The sequence below is a fragment of the Dermacentor silvarum genome, chromosome 1, assembly GCF_013339745.2.
Source record: "Dermacentor silvarum isolate Dsil-2018 chromosome 1, BIME_Dsil_1.4, whole genome shotgun sequence".
In the NCBI taxonomy this organism is placed as follows: Eukaryota; Metazoa; Arthropoda; class Arachnida; order Ixodida; family Ixodidae; genus Dermacentor; species Dermacentor silvarum.
This window is the reverse complement of record NC_051154.1, coordinates 162,573,478-162,584,801: the sequence shown is the minus strand read 5'-3', so window position 1 is coordinate 162,584,801 and position 11,324 is coordinate 162,573,478. Positions and strand designations below refer to the sequence as shown.

Sequence of the window (11,324 nt, the reverse complement as noted above, 5' to 3'; positions counted from 1 at the left end):
TTGGAGGCTTGTTGATAGACAGCGACAGAGCTTGTACGCACCGACTTCATAACTCAAAATGTGTGCTGTGTAAGCGCTGTGATTCTTGCGAAGCATCGACACATTTCTGAGGTTTTTGACGCCTTGAAGTCTGGTATAAGAAGTCTGCTTTGGTTAATTTAGTCATTCAACAATATTTGTAACGCTGATCTACTTGTTTTACGATGTCGAGGGGCTGTGCAAGGCTCGAAGAAAAGAGGTGGGTCACTGGGGCAAACTGACAGCACAAGAGATGTGAAACACAACAAGTGGTCTCCCGTCAACATAAGGTGAATCATTTTATATTGTACTGAGGTGTATTTTACTGGCTGAATTCAGAGAACAGCTTCCCTTTGAAGAGTGCTAGGGATGAAATTCAGCATATAAAGACACATTATAACGACCATCCGCAGCTCACTCCGATTGATCGACACCAAGGACGCCTTGCTCATTGCACCAACACATTTATTTGGGCTAGTTGGTGGGATATTGCACATAGGGAAACAAGGCGAACAGACTTCAACTATTTTTCGGCAGACATTTAGGGTTACATAAAATGAAGGTGATTTTTCAGCCAAAATTCTCCAGTAGTGTGAAAGAGGGGAAAAATTCACGCAGAATCCCCCCCCCCCCCAATGGGAGACAACTCCCAGGGAGGGGGAACACCCCCCCCCCCCCCCCCCCCCCCCCCCCATGGGAGTTGTCTAAGTATGCGTAGGCATTGTGCTACTTGCTCATCTCCACACAACCCGGTGCCATTATCAACGTTGTCAAACTTTATCCGACCAGTATAAACGACAGCGCTGCGGTGACACGAATTGCAGCGGATGGCGGCGCAAAGTGAATTGATGACGCAAGCAAACTACTGCAGGTGGCGGCGCCAGGTGCGCTGATGACGTTACGATCATTATAAGCCGTTATCGCACTTTAGCGCCTCCTTATCCATTCGCGTCAAACCATTACGAACCGTGATCAGCCGCGCCCCGGCGGCGGCTGCGTATGGTGCGGCCGCGCGGGCCCTATCTTGAAAGCCATTTGCGATGGGGCAGAGTGCGGCGAGACAAGTATGGGACCTCCTTTTTTATATCCTATCTATCCAAACATGCAACCACTTTGAAGCAATAAACTTTGAAAAGTGCTGATAGCTTTGTGTGCGCTGTGTTCTCGCCGCTTAGTTCGCGTTGAAGCAAAACGTGCGGGCCCTATCTTGAAAGCGATCTGCGATGTAAACGCCACTTAATTCGCGTTGAAGCGAGAGGCAGCTAGAAGTTCAATTCGCTCGCTGCTGTGGGCCCTATCTTGAAAGCGATCGTCTTACGTGACAGACGGACGGACGGATTTATTCGTTGGGTAGGCATAGAAATGCTTACGCATTTGAAAAAGCGATGTGAAGAGGCACCTATTTTTTTCCGCCATCTGTTTTCCCTTTCTTGTTTGTTTGTATACTCGCTGGAGCGACCATCAGCATGATTTCCGCTCGCACCGTTCTTTTCAACTTGGTGGTCATCTGTGACTCAGCTAGTCAAGAGGAAACGAAAGTCGTGTTCTGTTCGCAGACAAGGCCGTCATGAGGACGATGAAACTAAAGTTACTTCAGACGAAACAATGTGCGCAATTCGAGAAGCGTTAAACCGGACTGGAGTCACAGGACACTGTGCCTATACCGCGGCTGAGTCTGCGCGAGGTCGCAGCAGGCGGAAGCGGCGCTCGTCGCACAGGCCTCGAGCGCCCCCTCCCCCATATCCCCTCACTCCCTCCGCTTCTCTTGTGGCGCTTCCAGAAAAATCTCGAAGCGAGAGGAATGGGAGAGGGAGAGGGGACATTCGTCTGCACCAGAACGGCGCTGGCTGAATGCGCTCAAGCAGTACAACAAGGTAATAACAGAACAAACGTACCGGTCGCGGGACCCCGGTTAGCTGCGTGTTCACGCCCCTGCAGTGCACTCAGGTGAAGTAACCGCACAAGGATTACGAAATCCGGACAATGCTTCTCGCCCGAGTGAAAATGGCAGGGTGTCATGCCGGGACGAGGCGTTCCGTTCTCCGAGAGGCCGCACGCTCTGATTGGTCATTTGGGCGCCTGTAGTGTGCGGCACTATGATCCGCCCACCACCGTGGAGGAACCCAAAATAACAATGCCACGCACCCTGCCTCAGCGGTCGGCAGCAATAAATGCGGAGCGTGACGCGAAGGCGGCGAAAAAGAAACGGAGAGCACAATGTTGTCGCATAACCAGCAATGGCAACTCCAATGACAATGAACCCGACCGAAGGCCTGAGTGCTTGTGTGCGCGGCTGGGAGGCACGCAGACGTGCATTGGCACGTTGATCTCGCTCTCACAAAGCATAATCACTCGAGAGCGAGAGATAGAGAGAGGAATGATGCATATAAAGGCAGGGAGGTTAAGCAGAGGTTGTTCCGGTTGGCTACCCTGCACCGGGGGGGGGGGGGGAGGTTAAAAAGAGAAAGAGGGTGGAAGGGGAGCGAGATGGAGAAAGAGTGAGCCAAGGCCAGAATACGCGTAGACTGAAAATAGTCATATGTGAAACACGAACAGCAAGTTTATGTTATTAACTGAGGGCCTTATTTCCGAATTTCATAAATGAGAGTTGTATCTATTTTTATTTAAGGGCATACGGTAGAAAGAACAAAAAACAAAAAACAAACATGCTTGCTTGCTTTGTATGTCGAAAGCATTATGAGCTAGCTATTTCTTGTTTTATGAAAGAAATATGCGCATATGCGAAATGTATTGTCTGTGACTACTCGAACACTGCACGAGCACTGTAGGCAGCTGTCCCGTTACTCAGACGTCCACTCACCTTGCAATAGAAACTAAATAGAAAGAAAAAAAGCGAAGAGGAGTATTGAAGGACTAATTTGTTTCCCCTTGCAGAGCGGAAGGGAAAGGGGAGAGAGAGAAACTTTAATGAATAAAATGAAATTTGAGGTCCCGTGGTTATATATACGAACGATCATTCACTGCTACAATCTAGTTGTTATGCACACACGATGCGTAATTTTATGTGTAATTGTACCACATGTTAATGCTACAAGGAATTGCCAGGCGCCGTGTTTGTGCGCCAACATCTCCTTTTTCACCATGTCAATAATATTAAAAAAAGATTCGGCAGTCTTCATGTGTTAAGCACAGCGTTAATCAGACACATTTATAGATGTTACTCTAAGTGGGTTTCTGCATGCCCTTTCGTATACATTTAGACCAGTCGTTTTTCTGCAAGAAGCTTAGCCGTTGTGTGACAGTCAGAGGCATAGCTGCATGCAGGTGGCGATTGGAAAGCTTAAAGGCCCGAAGCCTCTCGAGACGAAAAGGTGTAGAAGTTGCGCATATTTTGTACGGAATTTCAGGCACTGTACACTCCTAAAAAAAAAGAAAAAAAAATGTCCTTACTGTCTTGGTCAGCAAGATTTTTAAAACGTGCAAATGGCGCGACTCTTACTCCAACTCTGTTTTCTCTCTTGCTCCAAGCCTTGCACTATGCTTTCACTTAACGCGACGTTTCGTCGTCAACCGTCTCTCTCGAGTGTAGTCCTGGAGCTCACTGCAGCTGTAAACAGTGCTTACTGTGTTTTTTGTGCCTTTTTCTCTCTGGCATTCCAACAAAGAGAGCTCGCGAGATCATATCACTACGTTTGCGTTTCCCGAACACTGCACGCACCTTTGACGAAACACAGTATTTCACTTAATTCAAAACAAAAGAATTATTGTGGATTATAAACATGCATTTGGATGGCATGCTTAATTTATTTGTTCCTTGCATTGAATGTAAGAAGCAAGCAAACAAGCCCTTGAAATTCAAATAAACATTTGGAGCTCTCCAATCCACTCGGCAACGTTTCTGTTGAGCACTACGCCTCTCGGCGCAGATATTTTGTCCGTGCATGCTCTTTCCTTATTAGTTAGGTTTCTTTTGTTAATTTTTCCATGGCACTTTGCTTACTTAAACGCTATAATGCTTCATCATAGCTCATGTCTTCAATAATTTATTGCTGAGGAGAAGCCGGCAACGTTTACTGTACAGCATAAATAAATCGATCAGTCAGATGAAATATCCTCACAGCATTGAGCGCCGCAATACTCTAGGCTTGGAGACGGGCTTAGTGTGGAAGAGGGTGATAGCCGAACGCGAGATACCACCCGGAAAAGAGGCGCAGAACCTCAGAGGATGCGATTCGCGGCGCACGCTCCAGAGGCTGCGGCAGCAGCTGCGTTTACTATCTCCGTGCAGCTGTAAGCATCGGAGGCGTGCTCCTTAAGCAACGCGAGAACGCAAAAAAAAAGAAAGAAAGAGAGAAGAAAACGAGAGAGAGGGAGAAAGGGAGCAGCTTTAGCGTTCGGGCCACCGCTGCCGGCGGCTGCTGAGAACTAGGCGTTGCGCCCTTCGTCGAGCAATCGAGACAGGCAGCCCTCCCCCGTACTCCTCTCTCAACATGTGTGCTCGGGCCACTCCGCCGGTGCCAGAATATTCTAGAACAACCTAGGCTGTTTGGATGAGCGCGCGATTCTCGTCTTGTCTCTCTGCTCCGCCGCGCATGCGCGGCCTCATGCAAAACGGAAACTGCCAAGGTGCGCCAGATGAAAACAGTTGCCCGTCTGACCCAGTTTTGACCTCTAGGAAGAGAAACGAAAATGCACCGAGCCGACCAGAGTAACCTAACTAGGCCGCGCCCTCCGGTCGATTTGACGTGGAAAGGCGGCGCTCGTGTTTTTGTTTTTGTTTTTGTTTTTTGTTTTACGTCGTCTTGCTTTATTAGGCGACTGATCGAGTGGAGGATGGTAGATGTAAAGCTTTAGGTAGATGCAGTCAGCATCTACGGTGCACGTGGTATACGCACGCATTCGCTTAACGGAGAGTAAAGAAAAGCTTGTACGGGCTGCACGTCGGCTACCTGTTCGCTTGGTATACTCGGTGGACAGCACCTTGTATTTGATAGGCAAGCGCAGCACGTTGCGTACGTTATGTCTTTGCTGTGAGAGCGGCGCTTTGATCAGCGTAAACAACCCATCCTCGTGCCAAGCGTCACTTACCATTCCCGATTAAGGCCACCATGAAAAAACGAGAAAGAAGCTGTTTCTCTGAGGCACTGCGTGTGGCAACATAGACACTGCCATGGCAACGAACAAAAGAAAGGAAGGAGAGATACACGGACCGTTGTTTCTGCTACACTGGTTGTAAGGAGCATGGCAAGGTTAGGAGCGGGGGGAGGGGAGGTGCGCGCGCTTCTAGCGCAAAACCTCACATCACCATGACGTAAGGGAAGAAAAAAAACCGGTCGTTTTCGGGCCGGCGTTACGAAAGGCCAGCACCCTATATCGCAGAACGACCTTTCGACCGCGTGCCAATACTAGAGGTCAATGAATCAGTATTAATGAATTGTAAGCTGACGGAACAACCTTGTCCGTCCCGATAGCGAACTTAACAGTCTTGCTTTGGCATCAGTGATAGGCCCGTACATCTCACCCTTTAGGAGGTTAAAAATAAAGAGAGATAGATTTCTTTTGTTCTTTTGTTTTTCAGTCAGGATTGTACAACACAACTCGTGAGAGTTCGAGCCCTCTGAGAGAACAGGCAGGTTGGCGGTTAATCAAGATCAATCGGATAAGACGTGGCTGTTTGTCAAACAGCGTGAGAAAGAAGAGCTAAACTTACTTTGGTGATCCTCGCAAGACGGCTAGTGATGCACGTACACTTTCGTGTACGGTGGAAAACGAAAAACACTTGCACATGTAGATGTTTGGCGAGGTATTCCGTGCGGGTTCGGTCTGCGGGCTACATTTTTCAAATGATTGATTACGCATAAACGCTTGTCTCTCTTCTGTGCATAACAGCGTACAAAATTTTTTCTTAACTTTGGTTTTGTTTGTAATTTAATCTTAAGGTGCCAAGTGGGGCTTTGATGCAGCGTCAACGAAGTAGTGAAAGAAGTTGCCATCGATGTTTTCAGCCTGGCTCATCGATTAGATGTGCCGATTAGCTGAGCCAAAAACATTTTTATGGAAATGAATTTTTTGCCTCGTACCACGCGTTGGTAAGTCCTAGCATCAGCGACCAAAGTCGCATTTGCTGAAAAAACCTTGCACTACCCATTCTATGCACATTTTCATCGCTTTTTCTGTAGAGGAAGACTATAGCGTGTCAAAAAGTGCGTTCTTTGAAGCATTGCACACACGTCCTAATGCTTCCGAGCAAGTGCTCGCGCACTCAAATCGGAGCAACTTACTCTATGTGAAAACACAGGAAGCTGAGGTTGGAGAGAACTATGGGCCATGTTAATGCCTTCAGTACGTGCGCAAATAAACGCCTCCATGCGTCCAAAAAGCAGGCAAGCAGTGTGCCTATCCAGCGCAAAATGCCACTTTACAATGACCTTCGAGCACAGCTGGAGTTACCTTGTGCTCCCCGAAACAACGGTACAAGGGATTTTCTCATATTTTGACCCCCAGCAAAATGGGGCTTACCAATGTAGCGAGGAGGAAAACGGCGGGAACAGTCAATGAATAGTGTTGTTGTGCGCACGAGGGCGCTAGAGCAGCTGTCGCAGATGGACGTATTTTCGTATTTCCTACCACGCTTTAGCATGAAAGTGCACTTTGTTTTTGGTCACTCACAGTGCAAGAGAATACTTGCAACGCTGATAAAAAGAGTGCAAAAAAAAAGTCTGGCGCATAGTATTCAGGATGGAGCACACGCTAAATATCTGAGATTAGCAACAGGTGTTTCTGGGGGCCTAGAGGAGTAGGTTCGGTGTGCTTGTGTCACGGCTATGACAGACCGAAGCAGGATCAAGAAAACTGGGCTATAAACAACCACGGCCACCACCACAACAACGCTACTAGATACACGTCGTGCTTGTTTTTCACTCTGCGCTTTAACGTCTTATGGTTGTAATGACGTCAATGGCGACACAAATCTAGACACGTATAAGTCCGTGTGCGCGTCAGGGGGGAAATAGTTCTGCTCCTCCTTATAGTTCACGTGAATTTGGCAGCACTCCGAAGTTGGCTTACAGCACCTTCATATACCCTCGCTTATGTTGCCTGTTTTCTGTGTCGGCGGAGACTTCACGGGTTGTTTCTTTTTATAGTCCCCGCTCTGAAGAATCGGTGGCCCTTTGCATACTCAAGTGCCAAAACCTTCACTTCCTTTTGGCACTTGTTACCTCGGCAGTAACTTAGTTCTATGAAAACAGAAAAGGAAAAATAGAAAACGTGGGAATTGTAAATATGCTCACCACAGAAAAACAGACAGATAATTGCTCCGGGCAGGTACATGACACGTGTACACAATATTTGCACCTACATGTGCGCTGACTGAACGCAAGAGCTGGAAGGAATGCGACATTGTCTCACGGTCGCGCGCAGTTAATTTTTCTCCTCCAAGACATGTTTTATTCACTTCTGTCGCTTTTCATTTTGTATAATAAAGCATGAAACAAGCTTTTGGTTCAATTAAAACATAAACACACCATCGAAAAAAATAAATTTCCTTTACGCGTACATCAAATTCGTTATAGCTCAGCATTTTTAAATCCCAGCTTTCTTTGGCACTACTCCTGGCAGTCCCAGTGGCTATATATATATATATTCGCGGGATGTAAACGGCCTACAGATAAACGTTTCTGTGGACGGGAGAAGAGGGATCGCAGTGTGGTTACGTAACGCGAGGGAAACACCAAGAAACAAAACCTCTGAGGCCGTCACATTTGAATACACCACGAGTGAACTATGTTTGGATGACGCCACGCAGAATCCCGTGACTGCCTGTAGGAATGGAGTACTGAGGAATGCGAGTGGTGAGAAGTGGACCCAGGGAACTAGAAGGGAAAGCGAGATGCGCGAATGGCAAGTATATTGTGAATCCACCGCCAGGGGGCGAGTATAGGGGGAGAACCCCAACACGGATCGCCGAAGCAGTCGAGCGCGCCTTTGAGTTGCATCTGCAGGTTGCCCTCACGAAAACAGCGCAAGCTGTGCTTAAATAGACATACGTATATTAGCACAGCCAATGTGATGCCGATGTCTATGGTGCTGTTCAGAGAAACCTTCTGTTGCTTAGTGGCGACGGAGTGCAGTGCCGACGCATCGGCACAGGTCACAAGCAGGTTTACGGGTGACGTGTATTGGTGCGAGGTCAAAAACAGTCGTGCACCATCTTTGCCACTGCGTCAGCGTACAGCGCTCCCGTCGTTACAGCCGGACGGCACTCGGCTGCCGTTTCAGCAAGTTTGCGGTAGCTGGCGATTATTGACCAGATTCAGCGCACACGGCTTCAAGGGCGCTCCACCGCCCTTTGTAATCGTCAAGCACTTGCAACAACAGCTTATCACAGTGTTCACAAGCGTGCCACATTATTCTTGCATTGGCATTATTTCAGAGCCTGTGTTGCCACGCATTGGAGGAGATGGGTATCGTTGAAGCAATGATGACAAATGCATTCGCGAAGATTTGTTAAAGGATGGTGGGTTCCCGATTCGCTCAGGCCAGAGCCTCACCGACGGTGTTCTTTCTCGATGCGCCGATTAATTGCGCCATGTATCTGGTCGCCGTGTCGTAGGCGGTTGCTTGATTCAACCACTCCGTAGGCTTGCAAGTGGCTAGAAGGTACGGAGTAGGGCGGCATGTGCAGAGTTAGTGCGAGGTGTTCGCGTAACTTTCACAGTGAAGGCAGGGCGAGGGATCTCGATCCGGTGACTGAACCACGATAGAGGTGCATGCGCGCAGGGGTGAGGATCGTGTTCGTGCGCGCTTGACGTGTGAGTGTGCCTTGCGCGCCACGTTAGGCTAGGATGGAGCTGAGAGAACCTGCCCCATCCCATCCGATACGAGTCTACTAGCTTTGGGGGGTCTAACAAGTGCTCTGCCGGCTCCTGTTGGGGAATGTCGGGAGCTCGGATTAACAACTCACAGGTGAACTGATGGGGTCGTTCATTCTACGGCATTGTCAAGTGACCTGGTAGGCACTGGATCTCAGATGTCCGCTCTCTGTCACGCGTAGTATTAGGATGAATGCAATTCGGCGCATACTTAAATGGGTCATAATTTTGTTTGTGACACTTCGTTGTTTATTTTCTCTAGCCTCTCAAGTGTATATATGTGTTCTAATAATAATAATAATAATAATAATAATAATAATAATAATAATAATAATAATAATAATAATAATAATAATAATAATAATAATAATAATAATAATAACTGTAATAGCTGGGGAGGCGCACTTTCAGTGACACGAAAAGAAACATTACGTTATTTTAAACTCCGAAATGTTTATTTTTAGAACTTCATTTGCATCAATTTGGTGAGTAAAAAAAAGTGGTTGATTATTAGCGAGAAAAGCTAACGGCCAACTCACTGATTTGAACTTCGCACCTACATCCTACTGCTGATGACGTAAATGGCGTCACTGATTTTACAATATTTTTCAATCATCTTGATCTCTTTCCTGCAGGAATAGACCACAGATAATGCTCTCGGAGTGTTTGTTTGCGAGCACTCAACCTAGCTGTGCAATTGAATACACTGTAATCCTTCTCTTCTGGCAGATGCTACCAAAGTGCATGACACCACGGATGTTTTATGCGGGAACATCAACTGAGGCGCTGTTCCCACGCGTATTTCGTGTTTTTTTTTTCATCCATTCTGGTATACAAAGCCTGTTATACGCTGTTAACTTCTGGCAATTACAGAAACTTTATCTGCAAGTATATTTATCTGTGTTTTGAGTTATTGTACAAGTTTCACGGCACATATTCTGTTCAAACACAAAGACTGGCTGATGTGCATCTAAGGCCGTTTTTATTCAAAAACATCATCAAATGAGCTCGCGCCTGCCCTCGGCTACGTTGCTCAAAGAAGCGATGGCTTTCACATGTTGCAAATAGCGTTGTTGCAGTGCTTTTATTTCACTTTAAATTGTTGTCCTTGTCGTTGTATTTTCTCCCATGCGGTTTCCGACTAAACGCTATCCCCCCCCCCCCCCCCCCCCCCCTCTATATGCGACACATCTCTCAAATAAAACTTCCGGCGCAAGTCAGTGTTTGTATATGTACTCTACCTTCGTGTTTCGTTCATGTCCAGGAGTTTGTACAATGCTTTGACCATAGTAACAACGGCAGTGCCTAAGGGGAAAGAAAGTGGATGTGCTTTCACTTCGCTGCCGCCTTTGAAAGTGTAAGCTATTCTGGTCGTCTTTGGGTACAATACCGATTTATTTAAAGAGATCTAGCATAATAGAACACGCAATACCCACTACCGCTAATGTATGGCGTCCTGAGAGGAATTATCGAGATGGTTGCTAATGGTAAGTTGTTTCGATAGACAACTCCAACATAGAAGGCGGGCATAAGTTGTAAAGAGAGATTGAGAAAAAAAGGAAATGCAGGTAGGTTAACCAGGTTGCACAGGGTGTACCCACCCTATGGAACACTAACACGTTGACAAGCATAATGCTCAATGCAACGACGTAATGCTCAGCAACAAGCAACAGATGCTTCAAAACGCTCTTTTTGGAAAAGAAAATTGAGTGTCAGATGGACAAGCTTCTGCCAATCCCTTGACCCTGGAAAGTCACAGTCATGTGTATGAATAACTTTACAGCGTCTTCGTTTCTCCACGCAAGTCACCCTTTCTGTGCACTGGCAATCAAAGCTAACGAGAGATTATAGTCGCTGACAAATTTTGTGTGAAGATAGCTGGCGAGACAATTCTCAACGATGTGGGCCTGCAAAGATAGAATCTGGTGTTACATATAGTTCAGGTTCTGTAGGACCAGCGGTTAGACGAAGCACAATTAAAGAAAAAGACCCCCCCAAAAAAGACGGCACCATGTGTGTGTCTTTTTTCTTGTGTTTCGTCTATGCGCTGGTCCTACAAAACCTGGGACCGAATTCACAAAGCCAAACCAAACGAGCAAGCAAGCAAACAAACAAAGGGACACTAAAACAAAAACAAAAAAAAAAATGCGGAAGAGTTTACGTGAACTTTTGATAAACCTTCACGAGACGTAGTAAAGTGAGTTCATGTATATGGTTGCTATACCACAACACACATTTTTCTTCCAGTGTGATGAAAGAGAAAACAGAGAGTAGCGTTGAAGCCGGTTCATAGCTCGAACAGACAAATAACGTGGCAGATTCTTCCAGTGCCTTCCCCAGACAACTCTCTTTCCGATGCCATTCTTCAAGCAATTACCTGACATGTCCCCTGTGTCACATACACATGTCCCAGATGCACTGCGAAGTACTTCAGTAATTACAACCCCTTTGACAAGGTTGCTTTTCATATAT

The 11,324-nt window shown here is 46.8% G+C and overlaps 1 long non-coding RNA gene across 1 annotated transcript in view; it reads right to left on the bottom strand.

Moving 5' to 3' along the window:
- Window positions 1-737: 737 nt before the first annotated feature.
- LOC125940615 (uncharacterized) overlaps window positions 738-11,324 on the bottom strand; it is a 58,746-nt gene continuing 48,159 nt past the window's right edge. Inside the window, exon 3 of the long non-coding RNA XR_007463811.1 lies at window positions 738-2,448. This is a non-coding gene — a long non-coding RNA (uncharacterized LOC125940615). The remainder of the gene's footprint in view (window positions 2,449-11,324) is intronic.